The 5,558-nt window shown below is 45.5% G+C and overlaps 1 long non-coding RNA gene across 2 annotated transcripts; it reads left to right on the top strand.

Annotated features, from left to right (window-relative positions):
* Positions 412 to 4,164, top strand: LOC110431623. Of its 2 annotated transcripts, XR_002449038.1 has the most exons (4): positions 412 to 677; positions 2,368 to 2,494; positions 3,492 to 3,623; positions 3,799 to 4,164. It is a non-coding gene; the product is annotated as an uncharacterized LOC110431623 (long non-coding RNA). The 2 variants fall into 2 exon arrangements; XR_002449037.1 differs by lacking the exon at positions 412 to 677 and having other exon boundaries at positions 1,239 to 2,494.

Below are 5,558 nucleotides of genomic sequence, written 5' to 3'. Positions count from 1 at the left end.
AATGTTATCACATGTGGAACCTATGTTAAAAATTTCAAAAAATTAAGAGCAAGTTGTGGCTGCAAAAAAAAGAAAAAACATAAAAAATCTTTGTCGACTGCTTTGGTTCAGGGCAGTCGGCAAAGAGGTTAGATTAAAATATTTTCTAGTGCCTTTGCCGACTGCTTTTACCTGGAAGCAGTCGGCAAAGGCCTTTACCCTAAAAAAATTTGGGCCGGCCCATTTCTCCTCATATCTATTTCACTGCGCCTCCCTCCTACCCGCAGCGCCTCCCTCTCCTGCCCCAGCGCCGCCGCCGGCCATACCCTGCCCTGAGCGCCGCCGCCCTCTCCCCTGCCCGCCGCGCCGCCGCCCAGCTCCCCTGCGCCGCGCCCCTCTACCCTGCGCCACGCTCCTCTCCCCCACGCCCTGCCCCTCTCCCCTGCGCCACGCCCCGCCCCCTCTCCCCTGCGCCACGCTTCTCTCCCCCGCGCAGCAAAAGCCCCGCACCCAACCCCCAGCCCGGCGAGCGATGGAGGGGTCCGCGACCGACGCGGCGGGCGGCGGCGGCGGCGTACGACTACGAGGGCGACGCGCGCTGGGCCGACTACTGGTCCAACGTCCTCGTCCCGCCGAACCTCGCCTCCCGCCCCGACGTCGTCGACCACTTCAAGAGCAAGTTCTACCAGCGCTACATCGTGAGTTCCGCTTCCACCGCCGCCGCCGCCCTGCACCTGCCTTGCCTTGGAGTTTCTTGATTCCCTCGCCCCCTCCCGCCGCGGCCGCTGTTCCCCTACCACCCGTCCGCCCACGCTGGGCAGTAGTGCTAATTTAGGATCTGACGCGCTTTCCGTACGGAAGAGCAGCCCTGCCAAATTCGTGTGCGCTGGGGTTTGCTTAAGCTTGTCGTGCTGAGTCCAGATTGCAGGAGCGTGCCTTGTAGCGTCGGGTTTATGCGCTGGACTGCTGGTTGCAGCGAGTGGCTGAGCAGAGATCCAGTCGTGGCCCGCTGCTTTGCTTAGGGCCCGTTTAGATTGGGAACGAAAATTTTTTGGTGTCACATCGGATGTGTCGGAAGTATGTCGGGAGGGGTTTTTAGAAACTAATAAAAAAAGAAATTACATAGCTCGTCAGGAAACTTCAAGACAAATTTATTAAGCACAACTAATCTGTCATTAGCATATGTGGGTTACTGTAGCACTTAAGGCTAATCATAGAGTAACTAGGCTTAAAAGATTTGTCTTGCGATTCTCAACTAAACTGTGTAATTAGTTTATTTTTTTATCTATATTTAATGTTCCATGCATGTGTCCATGTGTCCAGAGATTCGATGGGATGGATGAAAAATTTTTGGGTGGAGAACTAAACAGGGCCTTAGCTGCTGACGGTCTGCTTGCTTACTGTAGACTCTAGTTGAACACGGCATGCTCGATCGATTTCATGTGTTGCAGGGGTATTATTGGAGAATCAACGGAAGAATTCTCACCTGTTTTGTTTTGCTTGAGTCCCTGCTATCACTACTTCCCAAGATATATATATGCTCGAATCTAGCCTATATATTTTGGCCTTTTTTCTGAAAACAATGTTCCATCAATGAACTATATCTAAAAAAACAATTGCTGGACTTGACCACTATATACTGCATCCACAACCTAAGCATGAATCCTATATATAGACATATTTCTAGAAATAATTCTTGGCGATATAAATCTTTCTTGAAATATTATGATCTCTCTTTTTGTTCTTGTTCCATATTCTCAGGGTATGCACTGGTATAAGAAAACTGGTGCTAGATTTATTACATCTTATTCCTGAGGTAAAAATATTTTTTTATCTAATAGGCTCTTTAATTAGAACTTAATACAACTTTGTATGGTGCTGGTGCAGTGGGTGCTAAGCTAGTAGGTCACAGATCTTGTAAATTACTATAACATGCATTGATCTAGCGTGGCTAAAAATGTATGCTTTTCATGTTGGTGACCAGAGCCTCATATATAATATATAGATTGTGCTTGCTTACCAATGCACATGCTCTGGCTATTTCTTTTATTTTGCCATCGCCTCTTAGTATTGCTTCTTAGTTCTTAACGGAGTGCAAATTGGATGTGTAATCGTTGATAGACCTTTCAATGAGTTCCAATGTTTAAATATGATAATGGTACTCAATACATGTCTTCTGATGGAAACATGTCTATAGTTTTGGAGTTTGCTTGCACAGCTATATGGTAATGTACAGTACAAGTAGGCTAAGTTCTTGCTGTAAAGGGCAATCTTGATAGCACAATGACCTTCAAATAGTACGCCTCCATATGCTTTCCAGTCTTATCCATCTTTCTGCCGTCATGCGCCACCTCTCACTGCCGCATCCTAATGCCTTGCATCCCAAAGGCACGATGCAGCGTGCTCCACTGATGTGCAGAGCTGGGCAGCCATGGCGCCCAGGCAAGCCAAGGAGGCCCGAGCATGCTGATGTGTGGGGATTTGGACTCCAGCAACAACCCTCCGTAATCTGAAAGTGAGTTCTTCTCCCTTCTCCCTCACATCTTCCTGTTCTTTCTTTATTTTTTTAACCTAGTCTGCAACTCTGTAACTGAAAGATATATACCTGAGTGCTCATGTGCTCTAGATTTACAGGTTCCTGTTTTAGTGTTTTAGCCAAGGCTCAAGTATTTTCATATGTAGCTTTCTACTAAAGAAGGAATGCTAGTTCTTATTCCGATAATAGTTAGCATATATCTCTTGGCCCAAAATATTATTGAGCACCTAATTGTTGTGCTGCTCTAGAGCAGATTAGAGGTTCTTCTCATGGAAGGGGCTTTGTGTTTTTAGTAGAGGGAAAAGAAATATTCTAAGGTGTCCCTATGAACCTCACCAAATATTCTAAGGCCTCAACTTTGAGTGAAGAGCCAGGAACTAAGTGGCTGCTACTTCGATGGAGGCAAGACCCCTTTCATCTATACTGAGCTCCTCTTCTACTACTGCTACTCTCTTCCTGCAATATTTTAATCCTAGTCATGGCCTAGTCAAAGAAATTCACTGTGTATTATCTAGTTGTTGCTACAAGAGAGAGCCTGTATCTAATAAAGGAGCAACAAGAGAGAGCCATATGCCTTTTTTCCCTTCTAGAATAAGCTCAAAACATTTCTTGCATGGCCTTTTCAGCATTTTTAGCATTATCCTTTTATACCTTTTTCTCTTGCTGTTAACTGCTGCGAAACTTCCCATGTTTTCTGTTCCATCAATGAATTAGGACACATCTGTTCAACATATTACAGAATTCATTAGTATAGTAAGTATAACATAATGCTCAGGGGATAATTTTACAAATTTTGGAGAATGTTCTGTAGATTCTATCTTGGCTTCCATTCTAGTTGCATTAATCATATATTTACCAGTTGGCAACTACTTTAGTGGCATCCATGGCTTGTGTTTTTTGAGCCTGCTATTTTGTTGTACTGTATCACTAACAATCTAATGAGAGATTATGCACGAAATTATCTCTGTATTTTCAGGATATTGCGTCCAAAATAATGGCCTTTTCTCAACAAGGCCCGCACACTACATGCATAATTTCAGCAAACGACGCTCTGTGCACGGCGACACTGCGTCAACCAGCAAACTCTGGTGGGATAGTGACATATGAGGTATATTCAGGATCAACTGCTTGGAGCACAGGCGATGCTTTTAGTTTACTGCTAGGTCTTTTTTTTGAAGCATTAACACATGTTTAAAATTGAAGCTGATTTATATTTCTGTTTCTTATCTTTTGTCGGACAACATGGTTCTAACACTAATGCCTATTTGCAATCTTAATTTCAGATATTGGATGATCAAGATGTCTTCTTTGCCAATTTGCTAGGTGGCTGTCTTGGTTGCATTGTCAAATCTGCAACTCGAGCTAAGGGAGATATGGGGCTGCAGCGACAAAGGCAAGGCTGTTGCCTGTGCTTTGTCCAATGTTACTCCTTTTAGTAAATGTTTAGCTAGTACTCTCAGTTTTGTGGTTGTGCAAAGAGTTTGTTATGTTGATGCCAAATATTTGGAGAAGATTTGGGTAGATGGGTGCCAAAAGTCTACGCGCCTTGTGTACTTTGTTGTTATGTTGATGCAACACTAGGATATATTTGTATTTAGTGGATTCATGTTGGACTACTAATAATATATATAATCGTGTGTATTAGGTCATGTTGGAGTGTTGTACACATGTTCTTATTCAAGTATATTAAATATATTTTAAATTGTATAGAAAAAGCTATTTTACCTGCCAATAAAGGCAGTCGGCAAAGAGCCATTTGCCACCTGCCAATAAAGGCAGTCGGCAAAGAGCCCTTTGCCACCTGCCATTAAAGGCAGTCGGCAAAGAGCCCTTTGCCACTTGCCATTAAAGGCAGTCGGCAAAGACTCCTTTGCCACCTTCCAAAAAAGGCAGTCGGCAAAGAATTTCTGTTTTGAAAAAAATAAAAAACCTTTGCCACCTACCAATAAAAGCAGTCGGCAAAGAAATTCTATTATAAAAAAGAAGAAGAAAAGCCTTTGCCGACTGCCGCGTGGCAGTCGGCAAACGGGATGCGCTCCGTCATCTCACTACGGCGTTCGTTCCCTTTGTCGACTGCCATATTGGCAGGTGGCAAAGGCTTTGCCGACTGCTTTTCTCTTGGCAGGTGGTAAAGGTTTCTTTGCCGACAAATTCTTTGCCACGTGTTCTTTGCCGACTGCCACGTGTAAAGCAGTCGGCAAAACCTTTGCCACCTGTTTTAGGGCCTTTACCGACTGCTTTTGGCAGTCGGCAAAGAAGGGAATTCCAGTAGTGGCATGCATGGATGGACCTAAATTTGTCGTAGAGTTGGAGGAGCTGCAGGCACCGCCTGACGTTGCTGAAGCCCATGACACTTGACCGTCAGGGGATGTCTACTATGGTCTGGCCTCCACCTGGTGAACCTTCTCAAGGGCTCTTTGATTGCATAGGAGGCCTTGCCTGAGGGGCTAACAAGTGGATCCTAGAACCCTACACTCCTAGGGTAGTGAAGTTGTTTGTCTCATTTTGTCATGCCAGTTGTGTGGCCCTGTCGAGGAAGTGGAGGATAACACCCCATGTCCGTTGGTTGGGCCGATTCTAAGGGATCTTCGTATCTATTGGAGTCTCAGATGCCCAATAGGTTGGCCACCACTCGCGACATCGGTCACATGCCCAAGCGTTTGCTGGAGCTAGTGTTATGTTGGAGTCAGGCTCGAGCTACCGCTACTCAGGAACCTAGAGCTCTGGTGTACCCCTGAGTCCCAGATAGTGGCCATCGGCGTGCTCAGGCTCTGCCCAACTCCCGACCAGAGGGTGCATGTGAGCGTCCGATGGGTATAGCCCACGAGCCTTTGAGCGACCTTGTGAGGTCGGTCAGGATCTGTCGGTTGGTACTCTTTGAGGACTTAAATATCCCTATGTTTGACTCTCATCAAATGCATTCGCGGACGCTAGAACATCTTGCCAATTTAACATAGGTTAATGTTCTGTAATGAAACTAACACTTTTCTCATGGTCTCCTTGTCACTCTCCTAAGCGACTTGGGCGGTGCCTCGCCTACCCC

Source organism: Sorghum bicolor, chromosome 1 (assembly GCF_000003195.3).
Source record: "Sorghum bicolor cultivar BTx623 chromosome 1, Sorghum_bicolor_NCBIv3, whole genome shotgun sequence".
NCBI lineage: Eukaryota > Viridiplantae > Streptophyta > Magnoliopsida > Poales > Poaceae > Sorghum > Sorghum bicolor.
Note: the sequence above shows the minus strand (reverse complement) of the source record. Positions and strands in the feature narration are given on the sequence as shown.